At 33.8% G+C, this 20,607-nt stretch overlaps 1 pseudogene; it reads right to left on the bottom strand.

The window, feature by feature from the left end:
* Positions 1-989: 989 nt before the first annotated feature.
* LOC112917716 (V-type proton ATPase subunit E 1-like) lies at positions 990-15,785 on the bottom strand (annotated as a pseudogene).
* Positions 15,786-20,607: the final 4,822 nt, after the last annotated feature.

Raw genomic sequence — 20,607 nt, 5'->3', positions numbered from 1 at the left:
TATTGTAGATAATGCTGCTATAAACTTCAGGATACGTGTATCCCTTTGAATTTGTATTTTGGCATTCTTTGGGTATCTAGTAGTGTCATTGCTGGCTTGTAGGACAGTTCTATTATTAACTTTTTAAGGAATCGCCATACTGTGTTCCACAGTGGCCACACCACTTCCCATTGCCACCAATAGTGCAATGAGAGTTCCCTGTTCTCCACTTCCTTGCCAACACCTGTTGTTTCTTGTATTGTTGATTTTAGCCATTATGACATGTATGAGGTGCTATCTCATCATAGTTTTGATTTTTATTTCCTTGATTATCAGTGATGTTGAGCATCTTTTCATGTGTCTGTTGGCCATCTGGATGTCTTCTTTGGAAAAAAATAGACATTCATGTCTTCTGCTCATTTTCTATATAGATTATTTGTTTTGGGGGTGTTGAGTTTTATAAGTTCTTTCTTTTTGTTTCCATGTAAACCTTTTGTTTTAATAAATAAGACATATTCATGGCTTAGGTTTTAAACCACATTTACAGATGAGGAACACTTTTAGGCCCAAATAGGTCAGCGGTGAAGTACTACTGCCGGGAAGAATGCACGGCCCCCATGCATTTTAAGCCTAAGAGCAGAGACTTCATGTCAGAGAACACTGTACACATCATGTCTAGGCTCAAGAACTAGAAGCAGAGGACTGGAGGAAGAGCAGAGACTTGGTGAAGCTCCTGTGACCACCATCTGATAACCTCATCTTCATGCTACAGAAGCCAATGAAAGTTGTACTACTTTTAGATAAGCTAAGAAGGAGCTTTCCTGATTATATGAAGTGAAATTTTCTCATATTGTTAACAATTAGGATAAGGGCATTAGCTATACAGAGTATCCACTGACAAATACAGACGATGAGAACGGGGAAGAGGAAGCCACACAGATGTCTCATTTCTTCAAATATCAGAAACTTCCATGCCACAGCAGGAGAGAAGTGGATGAACTCTACCTCTCCTAAAGGTTTAGTCCAAAAGCTTCCTGTTGGCATTTGCACCAAATAAGGCTCCCCATACTTCTGGCATCACCTGCTGGGCTATGAGGTCCAGCAAGCTTTCTAGAGTATTGGAAACCTTTGTTTTATGATCCCCATTATAGATCTCCACTCCACCAGCTATTTCCTCAGGCAGGTAGGATTCCTGATCAATTTGGACATCAACATCTTTTTTTGGTGGCAATTTTGTACATAGGAATCGCTTTTGGCACTGCAGTCTTTACCAGAGGGAAATCCTGTTTCCTACAATGAACAATCATTTGGGGCTCCAACAATTGGTACAAACCCTGGAGGACTAGTCCATCCAGCCAGCACTTGGTACCTGGTTGTATCTTTTACCACTTTGCTGAGTCTCTGTTTTGCTTCATTTAGTAGGTCTGTAATAAGGTCATCTATTGCTCTGAGGACTTTGAGCCTTGCTTGATTCATCAAATTAGACATCTGAATTTTCTTCTGCTGCTCAATCTGCTTTTCTTTCTTCTCATAGTATTCCATAATCTTCAGTCTTTGGGTTTGCACAAGATGACCTATCTCAATGTTGAACTCTTCCTCTGCCTTCGCACCTATTTCCTCTGCTTCCTCATTGGCTTCTTGTTCAATAAAAGCCATCGTATGTTTAATCTGCTTCTACTTGTCAGCATCAGCTGAGGGCCGTGGAGAAAGCTGTGCTAGGCCGGAAGGCCACTGGCTCAAGCTTAGTCTGGAAGGTGGCAATGGAAGGCTATAAGTTCTTTATATATTTTGGATACTAATCCTTTTTCAGATATGTCATTTGCAAAGATCTTCTACCAATCTGTAGGTTGCCTTTTAGCTTTGTTTTTTACTTCACTGTACATAAGCTTTTTATTTTGATGAAGTCCTAATAGTTTGTTTTTGCTTTTGTTTTATGCTTTCATGTTAGAGTTGTGATACTCTTTAAACTCTGTCTTCCTAAACATTGAAAATACAACAATTTCCACAGAGTGCATTTACACATGAAAATTGGGACATTACAGTTTTTGTGAGAACTGAAATACAGGGTATTTACAAATCATAACCAAGCAACATAAATAGTTTGCTCCCATCCTGGCTTGAGAAACTTATAAAACCATGAGCATATTTAAATAAACTATTAAACACAATCCAAGGTGAAATGAAAAAAGACTTAAAAGTACCTAATCAAAAATTAGAAACTAAATTTGAATTGAAATGGCAAACTTTACTAATGATATAAAGCATTGTGTTAAAAAAAAAAAAAGCATTGTGTTATTTTAACTTCTTTATCCATAGTAATGCAAACTAGGTAGTAAGAGCAAAAATACTCAATTGTATATTTGATTATTTTTAACTGAGGAAATTGGTAGGTGGGTGGTAAAAAATTATGCCAGTTGCTACACCACATCAATACGATATTATGTTAAAAGTTATAAAATTAAACATAGATACTGGAAGTGTAGGAATTTTTTTTTAATTCTTTATTCTTAATTACATTTTCACTATGTGTACTCAAATATCATACTGAGTTGGTTGGCAGTTTAGCTTTATATTATGCGTTTTAAAATGACATCTAGTTTGCGCTGAAGTTCCAAGTGGATGAAGAGAAAATGAGAAATAAATGAATGCTCACATTTTTAGGCAATCATGATAATTCTCTTTCAATTGTTGCACAAATAACTGAAGTTAAATTCATCCTAAAATTTGGATTGGAGATGTCAAATATCATTTAGAAAATAAATTACACAAAGACCATCTCTCTCTCTCTCTCTGTCTCTCTATTTCTCTCCCCTTCATCTCTGTCTCATACAGACACATACAAACACCAGAATTTATGCAATGGTGATAGAACATGGAGCATAAAGAAACATAGTTTACATTGTACTGTCATTTTTTGTGACTTCAGTTTGAAATGTATTTACTGAATACAGTGTATCCCTTTCTGGCATATTTTCAATATTTTCTTATTGAATTAATAGTTTGATATCTTTCTATCCTATTTAAGAGCATGCAATGCACACTGAGTTCAGTTTCATTCATGTGACTTAGCATTCTCTAATTCTTTTAAACATTAAACATGGAGTAGAAAGCAAATTTCTTCTACATGCAATTCCGTACTACATCCTCCATTTGTCCCAGTTGATTTCTTAGTGGTTTCTATCCAACATAGTCTCAAGCCATAAATTTGGGAATTCTTGTGATTAGAGTACAGTGTGGTATGAGATTATTTAAGCCACAGCTGCAAATGTTCTACCTTTCCAAGCTACTTGCAGTTGGTGTAAATATTGTAAAATGGTCCAAGTTGCTTTGTAGAAGTCACTGTCTGTAGATAGAGGAGACAGAAAATTAATTACATTTACAGAGACTTCATTAAACTTTATTTCAACTTCTGGTCAAGCAAATCCTCATAAAACGTTAAAGCCTTCATTCTGTTCCTCAATTATCAGGCAAGGTCACAGGATAGAATAAATTATCTGAAAATCTGAGTTTTCTATTCATTTTGTATGCTGATTATGGGACTCAGCATAGAAAATGAGTGATAAAGAAGTGATAAAGAAGAAAATCCAGGAATAATTCAAAATGGCGAAATTAGTATATAATAATTATCCATCTGATTATAGAATAACTGTTAAATCTTGAGTTCTTGAGAGTGAGATCAAATAAGAGAGATCACCAAGAAATCCAAAGTAAGTGAAATTTGAGAAGGATGTTATTGAAGAAGTAGTAAGATTTTTGTAGATAAAGAGGAGTAAGGGATTCTTGGGTGGCTCAGTGGTTTAGCGCCTGCCTTCAGCCCAGGGCGTGATCCTGGAGTCCCGGGATCAAGTCCCACATCAGGGTCCCTGCATGGAGCCTGCTTCTCCCTCTGCCTGTGTCTCTGCCTCTCCCTCTGTGTCTCTCATGAATAAATAAATTAAATCTAAAAAAAAAAAAAAAGGAGGAGCAAATGGTATACTGGGTCAAGAAACAAATGAGCAAAATCAAAATAGTAGGGATGAATATGAGATAAAGAGAGAACAGTAGGATTTCTTCCTGACAACACTGGAGGGTCTTGTGTAGAAATATTGTAATTTGAGTTTTACTGTAAATTAATATGAAAGGTATAATATGAAACTAACATGAAATATGTACCAACTTTGTGAATGATGATGATCAGAAAGGGGCCTTTGCATAAAATTAGTTAATTATTTATAGCTTTCTTCACTGAACTGAGGTATTTTTAGGAATAAGTAACCTCTATTTGCCTCATATACCCAGCAAAAACATAATGTGTGAGGCAAGATAAACAGTGAACAGGGAATGAAATAAAAAAGGGATGAATTAATAAATAAATGAAAAGGCAAATAAATGCTTAAAATAAAACACTTTAGAATATTCTGATAGCAGTAGGATTTTTAATAATTCTGAAAACTGCTTAAGTGTACGGAAAGAAAATACAAATTTAAACTACCCTTGGAAATTAGATATATATAAATCAATGATGTGACAACTTCATAAAGATGCTAAGATGCACCATGGTCATTTCTAAACTTTTAAGATTTAGCGAGTGGATAACAGTTCCAAGTTTATTTTAGTATAGAGCTTTCTATTGTGCCTTAGCATTCTGTACTTTTTCTTAAAAGTACCATTTTGGGTAGATTATTATTTTTTTCTTTTTTTTTTCTTTTTGTGTATTATTTTTCATTGGAGTTCGATTTGCTAACATATAGTATAACACCTAGTGCTCATCCCATCAAGGGCCCCCCCATCAGTGCCCATCACCCAGTCACCCCGTACCCCTGTCCACCTCCCCTTCCACTACCCCTTGTTCGTTTCCCAGAGTTAGGGGTCTCTAATGTTCTGTCACCCTCTCTGATATTTCCCACGCATTTTTTGAGTAGATTCTTAAAATATTTAAGATAATTATCAATTTTTTCTGATGTTTGAAAATACCATGGTGTATAAAATCATAATGTGACAAAGAGTGTTAAACCCAGAATTGAATACAATAACACTGGAAATTACACCATCACTGAATACTTCTTTGTATTTTCTTTGTCCCTAAGGGAAGAAATGAAAACTGCATTCAGATTGCTTTATTTAAATCAAATTAGAATATAATTATAATTTTGAAACATTGGGTTTGTTGTTAGAGAATCACAGAAAAGTAGTAGGAGAAAATAATAATTAGTTCCTTCAATGCACATAAGATCTTTGTAAAATGAAACAAACATTATATAAAATTCTGTATGTTCTCTTAAGCAAGCAAAGTCTGAGAAGCCTCCAATGCTGAATACATAAAAAACAATGGATGTTGGAATTTCTATCATTGTATAGATTTAGTTTCTGAGGCTTGTTACACTACTCATTACAAAACAAGTCAAGCAGCATATCCTTTACTGATTCTTTGTGAGCAAAAATATACAAATTAAATATCCAATAAAATAAATAGTAACTATTCACATTTATGCACCTGTATTTAAGGGTGATCTTTGAAGATATGATTGAAGGTAGAAGTTAGGTCACTTCTCACTGAATTTGTGTGTTTTCAACCAGTGCTTATTGTAATTTTCATTTTTCTATCTAAATCAAAGTAATCTAAATCTTTGGTAAATGATTGCAGAATTTGATGCATATGTGATATTTTAGAATAACTATGTTATATGCATATTTGTGGAATTGAGGCATCAGTGTAGATTTGGGAATACAGGCACACACATATATACATATACACACATGTGTTTTGCCCTGGTTTTGTCTCTTGAGAGAACCTAAAAGCAGCAATTGTCCAAAAGCTTTGAGTCTACCTACTGCTTACATCTTAGCTTCTATATGCCATTTTCCACAAACAGGACAGTGAGGATATGCTATATATATAAATATATATATATATATAGAGAGAGAGAGAGAAATATATTAAAAGGACACGGAAGCTAGCACTAGCTAAAATGAAGATTATTTGAGTTTTAAGATAAATGAGGCAACAAATTGTAACCCATTGAATAAAATAAAAAACAATGTGTCCATAAAGATATAAATATGTGGAAACTTTTGTAAAGAAAAACACATTTATGTAGTTTCAAACTATTTCTATATAAAAATAATTATTTTAGAAAGAAAAAAAATAGTGACTTTATAATGAAAAGTCCTAGCAGACATTACTATGCTCCAGTGATCTAAATGAACATCAAAAGCAATGGAACAATTTGAAATTGTATGTTACCTGGTAGAATGTATTCAGAAGAATTCAACGTCACTTGTAGGATATTCATGCAAGGATGCATAACCCGAAACTACCTATAAAGAAGCACTACTTAAGGTATCATCTGTAAGAAAAGAATTGAGACATAGAATAACTAAATTGTGTAAGTCATGAGAATCAAGATAAAGTTAAGGAACTCATGAAGGATTGATTTTGTTTTCAAGATATTATCATTAAAATTGTCAAACTAGACAGAAATTTGTAGATTATATAGTAATAATCTGTTAATGCTATTTTTTTGTCTTTGATGGTTATGTCGTGTAGGTGATTATATTATACAGGCAATTGTCCCTTCAGACAGAAAAGTTATAGTAATTTATTTGAGCATCAGATCTGCAACTTATTTTCAAATGTTTAGGAAAAAACAGTCCTTTGTACTGTAATTCTAAGTTTTTGTAGTTTGTATCTATTTAAGAAGTACCACTATTTTATCTTTAAATCATTTGTCAGCTTTTGAAGCTCTATGATTTTGGAGTCTTAGTGTTACCAAGAAGATATGAAAGGCAGATGGGTCAACCTCCACTTGTCTTTCAGAAAATGATATCCACCAAATAATCCAAAGCCAGGGAGAGTCATGTGCAAGGAATGGGATAAACCAAAAGTAGATTGTAGCTACTTGTAGAGTAAAAAGAGAACTCTCTTTTGTTCTCTTTTGCAAGATAAGAACATCTAGATCCTTAGCAATTCTTTTACACACTATTTCCAGAATAAACGTGAGTCAAGAAAATATGACTAAAGAGCTAGGAAAAAAAAAAGACGAAAGAAGCATTTATAGAGATGATCTAGTTACTGAAGGTAGCAGATAAGGCTAATACATATGATTAATTTGCAAACAAGAAATGAACAAATAAGTGGAAGAATGATAGATTTCAGAAGATAAATAGAATCTACATAAGAGAATTAATAGTAAAACATGTCATTAAAAATAGATTAGGCCTTTCAGGTTAAAAATTATCAAATTGGAGGACAGATCACTGGAAGATTATCAAAGTGAAAAAACTGAGAAGAATATATATTAAAAATAAAATTTTAGAGTATAAAAAACATCCAAAATCTTGACAATTTTACAGTGGGTATAATAGATTTCCAGAAGGAGAAAACAGAGAAAATGAGAAAGAAGCACTATTTAAAGAGATAATGACCAACAGTATCCAAAACGAGTAAGAGCAACAATCTGCAAAATCAAGAACTTTGTGAAACTCAAGTATGTTAAATTTTCCCATGTGAAAATTTCTACTTTCATGGTATTTGCACTTTATGTATTTAAAGAGTCTGAAAAATAGGAATTCCTTCACAAACACGAGGTCCATTTAGAAAAATAAAACAACATAATTAAATTTTACTAAAAATGTATGACTGTTAAATTTTAAACATTGTTCAACAAAAGCCAAATAATCATTCCTAAACTTTTAAGTTGTTTATGCAATGTATTTACACAAATCCTTGTTTTAAAAAAAAAAATCAACAAGATGGGATGCCTGGGTGGCTCAGTGGTTGGGCATCTATCTTTTGCTCAGGGCATGATCCCGGAGTTCTGGGATCAAGTCCCACTTCGGGCTCCCTGCATGGAGCCTGCTTCTCCCTTTGCCTATGTCTCTGCCTCTCTCTCTGTATCTCTCATGAATAAATAAATAAAATTTAAAAAAAATTCAACAAAATGTCATTAGTTACATTTAATGTACATAATATATTCTCTGCGATATCATAGCAAAACATTGCTTCATTTTAAAGATTAAATAAATTATGTGATATTAATTGAATTTTATAAGAAGAAAGTTTAAGATTCTATATATTTATACATATTAATATTTGAAGCTAAAATGTTTATCACATTTAGTATATATCATAGCTCTAAAATTGGTTTAAATTTTAAAAATAATATCAGTTTATGTTTAATAATATTTAAATATGAAATTTTCTTCATTCTTAATAATAAACATAATGGGTCAAGGGAAAGATGGTAATTGCTGAAAGCTATTTGACACCATTTGGCACTTAAATTCTGGGTGGGTTAAATGTTAAAATGCTAGGTACCCAGAGTACCAAAAATAGACTTCTTAGTTATTACTTTCTGCTCTGAAATTTATTGAGGTCTTTAATAAACACATATTTGAAAGAAACTTGCTTAGTATAAGAAAACCAATATCAAGTTTTCTAAAAGAGAGTTTCCCACTTTGGGGGGATGGACAATCTTTATTGTGAGACCATCTGTGCATTGCAAGATGTTTGGCAGCATCCCTGACCTCTCCTATTTATATCTTAGTCTCACTTGTCCGCAGACCTAATTGTGACAATCAAAAACATCCCCAAATATGACATAGCCAAATGTCCCTTGAAGAAAAAAAAATCATGCCAGATTTGAAAGCTGCTGTTCCAAAATAAGAAATTTTCTAAAAATAAAGGTGTTGGTATGCCCTAAAGATCTCCTGATAGGCACATAGTTCTCACAGATTTGGGCCCTTTTATTATTAACTACTTGCTTATGCAGTTATCTAGTATTTAAATATTATTTGTGGGACTTAATCTACTGAGGTACACAACCATATCCAAACCAAGATTCTAATTTCCTTGCTAATTTGTAACTGTGGCTAGTGAGGTATGCCTCTGCTTCGTAAGCAATGTTTGACTTTAATGTTGAATAAGATATTGCAGCCTTCATAGAATGAAAGAAGTAATGATTTACAAACATCTATTTATAAAATGGCATTATAGACTTTTCAACAGAAAAGATGTTGCAAAGTTATTGCTATCTTTCTCATTTTTTAATATTTTCATGTTGCCTTCTTCAAAATATTATAAAGAGAAAATGAATTCCAGAAGAAATTACTTGTATTTTTAACTAAGTTATTTGGATAAAATTTACGTATTACCAATTATGTTTTAAGGTTTTATGCTAGGTATTTGATATGCAGAAGTGAATATCTATATACTATCTACTGGTCTATTATTTGTTCCCACATACAAAGAGTATACCGGTTTGTGGGTTTTTTTTTTTAATGTAGCTCTTGACAAAAAGTAGAGTTTTTATTTTTGCAGGGGAATGAAATTGTAAAATCACTAAATAGTACCTTAAAGTGTGGTTATTTATATATTTATAAGACAGGGTACTAGAAAATCTAATGAGCTAACAATATACTACTTCCTTTTGTAAAAATTTGAGAACTCTCAGCACCCTAGCAAGGATAAACAATGGCTTTCATACAAGCAAATTTGAATTTTTAGATTGCAACACAAAATTTTAAGATGTACCTTTTATAACTAAAAAAATATGACATCAAAATTGCTTTACATATAATGTGGTAAATAAGATTACACATATGGCTACACTTAGAAAAAGTAAGGTTTTCCATATTTTCCTCTTTGTTTTTAGCTCAATGCCTTCATATGATTACATACACATTGTAACAGTTATGAATGTAGATGTGCTCTTCAGAAATATTTGTTATACTGAATGAGAAACAGCTATATAGCCTACAACTTTTAAACTATATTTTTCACAAGGGGAACAATATCTCATAGAACAGGATTGGGCAAACTTTTTTTGGGGGGGCGGTGGGGACTTTTTTTGTAAAGGGCCAAGTATGGCTTATTTTAGGCTTTGCTAGCCACACATCTCTTTCAACTACTCAATTCTGTCATTTTAGCAGAAAATCAGCCATGGACTAGACATAAGCAAACAAGTGTGGCTCTGTTTTCAATACAAATTTATGAAAACAAGCAGTAGGCAGGATTTGTCCACAGATCGTCCTTTGTCCACCCCTGTAACAAATTATTGTGCATACTTAACCTATACACGTTTTTGCTATTAATAGGGAGATGTTCCCCTTTCCTGGTGGATGGGTTAAGTCATTTCCTACATCTTATGTAATATGAAATATATGCTTCAATTAATAAATTAAATACTGTTATCATGTCTTTTAGAATGCAGCCAATATTGTCATTAGGGAACTCTCTCTTTTTTAGTGAATTTTTTCAATTTTAACACAGTAAAACTACTACATAAATATGAAAACATTTTCTTTTATAAAAATATTATTTGTTATAGAAATGTGTACTTATTACTACCAGTTATAGCTCAAAGGATAATTAGAAAATACTATAGATACAAATGACATTAAAAAATTAGAGTCAGCCAAGGAGACTCTAAGTTACTGAACCTTTGATACATGTTGCTACCCTAGGAATATGGAATTGAAGATAAGTTTGCTAAGGGGGAAAGGTCCTTTGGCACCAAAACTTACGGCTGCTTCAGAGCTTGCCTGGGCATAAAGAAGTATATTTTCATAATATACTTCAAAAAAGAGAGAGAGACAATATTATTACCAGCTAAAGAAAGAGAAATTTTTTAATATTTTCCTATATTTAGTGACAATAGAGAAACACTCACAAGAATCTTATTTATGGTTTTACATATTACATTTTTCTCCACCTTTCTATCAACTTGAAATGCAAATATTGATTTACTTTTGGCTTTTTCTAATCCTTTCAGAAACAGTTTAAAAATTATCTGTTTATATCTGGCTAGAACATACTTCTTATTGAAAATAAACTTTTTATGTTAACAGAGTGAATAAATGATAATTCTACTAAAATTTCAATGGTTATAGGTGATAAGTTCATTTTCGGTTTCTCTGCTCACGCTGAGTACCACCTACTTCCCAACCTTGGTATCCCATGCAATTTGCCTTTCTTCTTTTCTTTATAACTTTTGGTCTTAGCACTATGAAAGATATCTACTCTGAAAATGTTATGAAATTTTTCAAATGTCTTCTCAGTTTTTGCTCCCTGAAACACCATTATATTAAAAGGTTAACAAATAGAAGAGATTAGAATTCGTTTTGGGTTGTTTTTTAAGATTTTATTTATTTATTCATAACAGAGAGAGAGAGAGAGAGAGAGAAAGAGAGAGAGGAAGAAGCAGGCTCCATGCAGGGAACCTGACGTGGGACTCAATCCCGGGTCTCCAGGATCACACCCCAAGCTGAAGGTGGCTCTAAACCGCTGGGCCACCGGTGCTGCTGGAGATTAGAATTCATTCACATTCTCAACCTTCCTATCCCAAATAGGAAGGTGAACACCTACTTTTAACATAAAACTCTATACTCTGAACTATTACTTAAAAAGCTCAGTGTTTACAGTATACAATAATTTTTCATGTCATTTTTTTCATGGTATTTGTATAGAGCACACTTTTTAATTTATTTTATTGGTGTTCAAATTTATTTTTTATTGGTGTTGAATTTATCAACATATAGAATAACACCCAGTGCTCATGTCATCGAGTGCCCACCTCAGTGCCCATCACCCAGTGCCCCCCCCCGCCCACCTCCCCTTCCACCACCCTAGAGCACACTTTTCTTTAACCTTTTCCATTATGTGTTGATATTACTTATGATTTTTGGCCTCAATTTTATCCTAATTATTCTCTCTTCATAAGGAACTTTCTATTGTCAAATTCAACAACAAATGTCTTATCATACTCCCATTAGTGACTGAAATTCATCAAGCTATATATGCAGTATACATGTGCTTTTGCATAGACACATTATACTTCAATAAAGTTTTAAAAACGCATCATGACTGTAGTTTAGGCCTACCAGAAAAATATCCCCTAGAATAGAGAAAGAATTAACACCATTCACCTTAAAGGCTGTACTGTTGTCCAAGTTAAACCATTTTATAAATGCCATGCATGGGTTACAGAGTCATATCTCATCATTTATCATTGATGACTCTGCAGATATCAGTTTATATTTAATTATTATCACTCACAAAATTGAAAACATATCAAAGACATTGCTGCTTATTTTGCAGAGTTGAACTATTTATCTTAGCATTTAAGTTTGAGAAATTCTGTAGCTGACATGTAAAGATCATTTCATGCAGTCGAAAGAGAAGCCTTGAATGGTTTAGGATTTTTTTGGCTGAATGATTGAAAGGGGATTATTAGAATTTTTCAAAATTAGAGACAGATCCCAGGTAAATACAATGTACTTGATGTTGGCAGAGGCCTCTTACCAATTAGAACAGCTAAAAACATGAGGTGACTGCCACATGAACTATTTTATTGCAACATAAATAATTGCACATAATAAAAAAGAAATATTACCAAAGTCTGTCACCTTCAGCCCCAGTGACACTGCCCCAAGGCAACACATTTCACCATTCTGTTTATTGGTTCATCTGTTGATTCTATGTCACATTATATTATATATATTAACTCCATTTCTTGATTTGTCAATTTACTTTCATTTAACTCCCTACTGTGAAAAAAAAGGAATAAATACACCCTTTTCCCCCTTCTTAAATATCTCTGTAGGGTTATTCTTCATTTCTTCTATTGATTACTTTCATATTTTACATAAAATATTTATGGCCCTTTCTTTTAACTGCAAGCAGTTTATTTTGGCTTCCATTTAAGTTGGATAAATAAATATGTACTATTAAACTTTTGTCAGTATCAAATATCCTTTTTTACTTTTCAAATTCCAGCTTTTCTACTTTGCTAATTCTTCTAGTTTTTTGTTTGTTTTTTTTAATTTATGTTGGCAAGGTGTATACCTGTTATATAAAAGTGTTAACATGCTGGTCTCATGCTGTGTTTATGGGTTAAGTGTAGACATTAAAAACAAGGAGAGGATAAAATTATGAACACCCTCTGTATTACTAAAACAACTACTGTGATTAAACATAGTAAAACCCCCTGTGTTCTTTGATGCAAATAGGAATAATTTCCAAATGTCAAGGACAGATCCTCATCCACCATTGTTACATTCCATATATTGTTAAAAATAATCCATATTTTATTTTGCTTTATGATTGCACCATGATTCTTGAGCAGTTTTACCTGAAATTTCTAATTGTTTTTTTTTTTGTTTTTGTTGAAAGAAGAATCGCATGTCATTACCATATTTCTAATATCCAATTTCTTAACAATATCCTAGGTTTGATGAAATTTGGTTGCTGTACCAATGATCAAAACAACTGTCATTTTTTGTTAAAAAGCAGAAACTTATTTCTGTTTAACTAATAATCTGCTCTTTTAAAAAACAAAGCTGGTATGTCATCTTCATGTTTTGGGCTATTTTTATCTTGATTCTCTTCCAACCTCATCATTAGGTTTGCATCTTGCAGTCTAAAAGATCTGTACCAGCTACTAGCATGTTCCAGCCAGTGGGAGGGTGAAAAGTGAGGAAGAGGAGGGTATGAGCTTGCCTTTCAACTACAGCATCAAGAAATTGCATATGTAATGTACTTTAGTAATTCAGGGTTAATCTGTGCAAGATGCTATAGCTCTTCTCATCTGTAAAATTCAAATAGTGATAATACATACTTCCTATGGATGTGGTGATTATCCAGTGAGCTACCATTTATAAAGCACTTGGAATAATACCTGACAGAGTAAAATAATAAGCACAGTAAAATTATTTACTACTATTACTACTTCTTTTGTTACTTATTGACCAGAAACGAATTATGTGGCCAGAGTTTGTTGCAGGGAAGCTAATATAATTTTTTCCTTCACTATCATGCGCTGAGGTAAAACTTTTATTGTTATAAGAGAAAAAGAGAAGACATTAGAAGGGACAATAGCAAGGCCTGTGATATGTTCCATTAATTAAAAATAACAACATACCTATTCTTTTCTTGATGTTTTTCCCTAGACTTGGGATGCCTTGTTCTGATGTAGAGTCATTCCTCCTAAGGCCTTCCTTTCCTGATACTACCATATTCTATCACTTTGTGTAATCTTATTTCTTGGATTTATTTTCCCTTTGGTAGACTATATTCTTTTCTTTCTCTCAAACTCTTTGTGTCAGAAAGAACAAATAACACATGGTCTTAGTCCATTCAATTTGCTCTAACAAAAATGCTATAGATTGGGTAACTTACAAACAATAGAGATTTATTTATCACATCTTTGGAAGCTGAGAAGTCCCAAGATCAATGTGCCAGCATGGTAGCATTTTCGTGAGAACCCTCTTCCTAGTTTATAGCTGGTATCTTCCCATACTGTCCCCATATGGTGGAAGGGACAGGGATCTCCATGGGGTCTCTTTTATAAAGGCACTAATCCCATCATGAGGGCTCCACACTTTTGACCTTATCACCTCCCTAACCGCCCACCCCCTGATACCTGCATATGTGGGGATACAATTTTAATATGAATTTGAGGGGACACAAACATTCACACCATAGCATATACCAAATTTTAATTGCTTATATCTAAAAATGCCTTACTTCCATTCTCAAGTCTTAATTGCCTTGTAGAATACTAATTTTAGTTCAATATCATGTTATCATCAAAAATTTTAAAGATTTCATTCCATTGCTTTCTAAAAGCTAGTCTTTTTTTTTTTTAAGATTTTATTTATTTATTCATGATAGTCACACAGAGAGAGAGAGAGAGAGGCAGAGAGAGAAGCAGGCTCCTTGCACCGGGAGCCCGATGTGGGATTCGATCCGGGGTCTCAAGGATCGCTCCCTGGGCCAAAGGCAGGCGCCAAACCGCTGCGCCACCCAGGGATCCCCCTAAAAGTTAGTCTTAATGGTGAAAAAAAAGTCTAATAGAATACTTGAGCTTTATCTTTTACAGATAAACTGTTATTTAAAAAAACATTTTATGTCTGATGTTCTAAATTTTCAGGAAAAATGTATTTAAATATCTATCTTTTTTTATGATTCATGCTGTTTAGAACTCAGTGAGATCTTTCAGTCTGAAAATTTGTACTTTTTTTTTCCACTCAGGTATTTTTTTTTTTTTTTTTTTTGCTCTTTCTTTGATTATTTCTTTCATTTTTCTTTGTTGTCTTTTTCTGGATCATCTATTAGAAAATTTATTAACTTCATAGGTATTTGTCCCTGTACACTTTATTTTGAAAATTTTTTTCAAGCATTGTCAATTGTTTTTTTTTTTTTTTTTTTCTTTCCCTTTACTTTACATGGTGAGAAATTTCCTAGGGTCCTTCCAGACTTTCAAGCAGATATTTTACTGTCACAATCCTACCTTAAATTCCAAAATTGCTGCCACGGTCTCTGATTATCCTTTCCTCAGAGTAAAGTGTTCTCTAGATGCTCTCTTCATGAGTCTGTCTAAAATACTAATTAAAACTATCTATGTAACTTTTATCTGTTTCCTGGATTATTTTAGGTATCTCTAAAATTACTTTAGCGTTGCCGACTTTCCTCATATGCATGAATTCCTTATATCTTTCATATTTAAAAATGAAAACCTGCTTTTTGGCTTAAATTTGATGGCTTGTTTAATTACATGTGCTTGGTTGGATCGCTCTTTCACATAAAATTCTGTTACACATTTGGCCCCTTCCCTGAAGATACAACTTGACTTTTACTTCTGTGAGACATGCCAGCTGACTGGTTTCACTTTAGGTTATATGGGCCCAGAATACAGCCTCATGCTCTCTCCACTTTCCATCTGTGTTCCCCAAAGAAATATAACTTAATTCTAAAGTGCCCATACACACACTAGGTGTTCAGTGGCACCCAAGTTCATTACCTGCTTGAACATGTAGGCCAGTGTCATTGCTGCCGTTCTTTCTGTCATTACTTAGAAATGTAACCTATTTCTACTTACTAGATTTGCTGACTCCAAGATTGCACTGTTTCCAGGTTTCAATATGGAAGAAATAATTCCACCTCCATGGACTTCTCTAATTCCTGGTTTCTGTTGTGGTTAACGATGCTATTGGCAAATCATTCCATATGAAATCAAATGCCTTAGACTTTTCAGAAAAGAATCAAAGTCCCTGGTCCATTGTATCCTACTTCTCACAAAAGTCTAAAAATTGCTTTTGACTATTTTTGTGTACTTTGGATTTTAGAGAGGGAAAGAAATAAATGCATTTCATCGGGTTTCCATGTCAAACTTGAAGAGACTATTTGAAAGCTATGGAGATTTCCAATAATGGCCTTGAAACACAAAGAACATTTTTCAGTATTATAATGTGAATGCAGTCAATGGCACTGGAAGCAAATGCTCCAAACCATCTTTGAAACACAGTAGCATAAAATCCTCCTAAGGGAAAAAAATTATCTAATGAGAAATATTGTCAAAAACACTTATATTGTTTAACTAGGCAAAATATAAGGTTTGTTAAATCTTCGGGGGAGAATGGAATTAAATGCTAAGTCATTTATTTGGTTCAAGAGATTACATAATTTACTTGAAGTAGATAGATATGAGTCTTCCATGTTCTCAAGAGCTTAAAGCTCTCAAATAAATCACGTGTACCTAGTGGGTAATGACAAAGATTGCTATGAAAAGCCTCATATCAATCACATATACCCAGTGGGTGATAGCATACACAGCTATGAAAAGAATAAAGTTGAATAAACTACAGAGTTTGAAAAACATAAGATTTTCCCATGAATAGCTTTTTTACTTAAACTCTAAATTTATGTTTCTTCATCTAGAAAAAAAAAGAATAAAAATTTTCCCTTTGAAGGACTTTTAAAAGGATTATAAGGAATCTAGTTGATATTTTACCTAATAGATACTCAGTAATGTTGAAAACAAAAAATGATATTAAAAATGTGAATTAGAATTATCTAAGTTTTCTCTGTTCCCTGAATGCTCTCTAATCCCTCGAAGATCAGCTACTTATCTTGTTATTTATGGATTTATATTATACACAGACTAGTGACTATATATTAGTCCAGAATCGTAACTTCTCAGCAATGTGGAAATCCTGATTTTAAAAAATGGAACAGTAAAGAGAAAACAAATGAGCACAAAGATATGAACAGTTCTCCTGTTAAAGTATCCCTACTGTGTGGTATCTGACCCTCAATAATACTCTGATTAAGTCTACCTTTTCACTAAGAGGTGTACCCATCTACAAAAGGTACATCTTTCTAACATCTATGACTATTCAACATATTCCAATTACTTTATAAAGTGTTTTGTATTTTATCATTTCCTTCTTACGATATGCTATAACATTTTCCTTATTTCAAATATTTATATAATGAAACTGAAGATGGAGATAATATGCCTAGTATCATGTAGCTAATTAATTGTGATGCCAGAAGTTTATCCCCCTGTTAAAAGGTGAACTGTGTTCCCCCAAATTCATGTGTTTATATCCTAGCCTCCAGCACCTCAGAATGTGACTGTATTTGGAGACAGGGTTTTTAAGGTGGTAATTAAGTTAAAATGAGGTCATTAGAGTGGGCCTTAATGCAATGACTAGAATCTTTATCAGAAGAGGAAAGTAAGACATAGACAAAAGAGGTAAAATCTTATAAAGATAGAGACAAAAGGCAGCCATCTATAAGCCAGAGAGTGAGACTTCAGAATAAGCATACTGTCGACACTCTGAGTTTGGACTTGTAGTCTACAGAATCGTGAGAAAATAAATTTTTATTGTTTAAGCCACTTGGTATGTGTGATCTTTTATTATGGCAGCCCTAGCAACCTAGTATACCAAGACCGGACCATGTGATCACAAGTTCATAACCTTGGTGCTCACAACCTGCTCATAAGCAAAACTTATAGATATTTATAAGGAAATATAGATAATTTGCACATTATTAATAAATTATTTTCTATACAGATAAAATGATTTAATTGTATATATTACAAATAAACATAACTAGATCCTTCCTGTGATGATTAATTTTATGTATTCACTTGACAATGCTAAGGAATGCCCAGATAGCTGGTAAAATCTTTTTACTGAAGTTTGTCTGAAAGGATATCTCCTAAAGAGATTAACATTTGAATCTATAGATGCAGTAAAGAAGATCCCCCTCACCAATGTGGGCAGGCATCAGCCAATCCATGGAGGGTCTCCATGAAACTAAACGGCATAGGAGGGATGAGTTTGCTCTTTGCTTGAGTTGGGACATTCAGCTTCTCCTGTCCTCGGACATCTCATTTCCTGGTTCTCAGGTCTTCAGACTCAGACAGGGACAGACACTGTTCACCATCTGCTTAGTCTCAGGTCTTGAATTCAATTCAAAGTACATCACCAGCTTCCCTGGTTCTCCAGTTTGAGATAGCCAACCTTGGGACTCCTTAGCCTCCATAAATGTGAAAAGCAATTACTATAGCAAGTCTTCTCTTATGTGTATCTCTATATATTTTGTAGGTTCTATTTCTTTGAGAACCCTGACTAACATGGATACCAAATCTCCTGTCTTACATAGAGTTCTTAAGTAAAAGTAGAATAAATAAAATGGCACCAGAAATATAGGAACTATTAGGAGGAGTTCTTATCTGCTGGTGAGATAACAGATGATTTTTCTATTATCATCATATTTTCTATATTCTCTAGTGTTTTTTAATTGAAATCTATTAATTTTTTATTTTAATTTTAATTTTTTTGAGAGCGGGGGAGTGGTAGAGGGAGATAGAGAGAGAGAATCTCTCGACTCTGAGATCATGACCTGAGCTGAAATCAAGAGTTGGATACTCAACCAATTGAATAACCCAGATGCCCCTATTTCTTTTTAAAAGGCATATTAAATATTATCTGTAGCATTTACTCCAATAATTATTGATTACATTATTAGAATGTACCTGGCAGATGCTGGGTGGAGAAAGTGGGAATAGAACACACAGACTGGTAAAGCATAATCATCACAAATAAATCCAGTATGATTTGTTTCACTAAATCTTTAATGGTCACTTTTTATTATTGCTTTTTCTTTTTCTTGTTAATCATCAATGATAGTTACCCACCTCTATCATGATCAACATTTCCTTTTAAAGGAGAATTCCAGAATTTCCCTCTTCATGTCTACTTCCAATTCCATGTGGGTAGAGGTGGGGACACTATTCAACTCTTACTGCAAAGTTCAGGTGAACAGGAGTCTAACCATTTCACCAGTGCTGTTGACCATGGTTCTGGATTATTCAAAAACTGGTTGGGTGCTAGTGCAGTGACACTCTAGACATGTCAAGGAACTTGTGAGGCTGAGTTACCTGATAGTGTCCCATGCTTGAGCCTCAGCAATAACATGCTTTTGGTTGACATGCTCAGTTATTTTGGCTTTACTTGGGGTGCATGGTTCAAGAAAAGTTTCACAGGGCAGGTAAGTCATGCCCCAAACAGCCTCTATCTCTGAAGACTCAAACTCTCATTTTAGAATAAATAAGATAAAGCCACACTTTCCCATCTTCCTGGTGACTACTTCTTTGTGGGCACTGTACTCTCATGTACTTATCACTACCTCTTTAGAGAGGAGTTCTAAAAACCCACTGTTATGTTCAGGGCTTGGGTTTGCAACCTCAGAACATTTTTAGTATGTGCTTTGTCTTTTTCCTGAGGGCTGGAGATGCCTCCTGGCCAAAAATACACATGAGCAAAGATGGATCACTCAAGTCTTCCTTCACAGAGCACCCACTCTGTTCTACATTGGTCATTGTTTTGAGTAACATCAGAGGGACTAGTTTATTAGCTTTGGCTGGACAACCAACATAATCTCTACCTTAATAGATATTCTGCTACAAAGAGACAGATAACTGGCTTCAGGTTAACTATTCGGAGTGACTATACATTTAAGAGCCAGCACTACACATTCTAGAACTTTCCTTTTTTTCTCCTCAATCCTCTTTATTCATCCCTCGTTCTTGTGTATTTCTAGTTGCTTCATCTTCATCATTAGGACTCCATGATTTATTTTCTTTTCCTACCTCTTTGTCTCTCACAACAAAGCAAAAATAAAACAGCAAAATTGTGATAGATATTTTTAGTATCATTGATCAAATTATATAAGTGCTAATGGTATAAAAAGGTGGGGAGAAGAAAAATTTAACTTCTATCTAATTAGGTAAAGGAAACTACTTTAAAACTACTACATTTTCCTTGTTCTTTAACCCTACTTCATTTCCCTGATGTCTCTGTTTGCAAATGCTTGTAGCAGGAAATATATGCTATATATTTTTCTCCGTTTCCTTTCCTTTCCCTTTTCTTTATTACTGCAGGTTGTTCATTGACTCCATTGACAAACAGAAATTACGTCTTTTGAACAAAAGGCCCGGCCCCAGAGGAAGGCATGAGAACAGACATATAAAGCGAATGTCTGGGGAAAAGGGAGAAGAGAAGATTTGTGCATTTTAGCAGAGAGGATCCACACCTTATTTGTAGGAATCTATATACAGAGCCTGCAGCCAAACTCCTGAAGAGGAAACAACACTATCTGGCTTTCACTGAAAAACAGAGCCTGAGGCAGAGAGCCTATTTGCAAACAAATCGCAGAGTGTACTGCCCAGAAAATAGGAATGAGGGATAAAAGAAGTGAGACAGAGAAAGAGAGAGAGCACATACAAGCAATGCGTCACCAAATTGGGGCCAGTTTAGCATCATAACACAACCCAATGCTGTAACATTTGGGGACAT

This window comes from Vulpes vulpes, chromosome 15 (assembly GCF_048418805.1).
Source record: "Vulpes vulpes isolate BD-2025 chromosome 15, VulVul3, whole genome shotgun sequence".
NCBI lineage: Eukaryota > Metazoa > Chordata > Mammalia > Carnivora > Canidae > Vulpes > Vulpes vulpes.
This window is presented reverse-complemented; position numbering and strand designations above follow the sequence as displayed.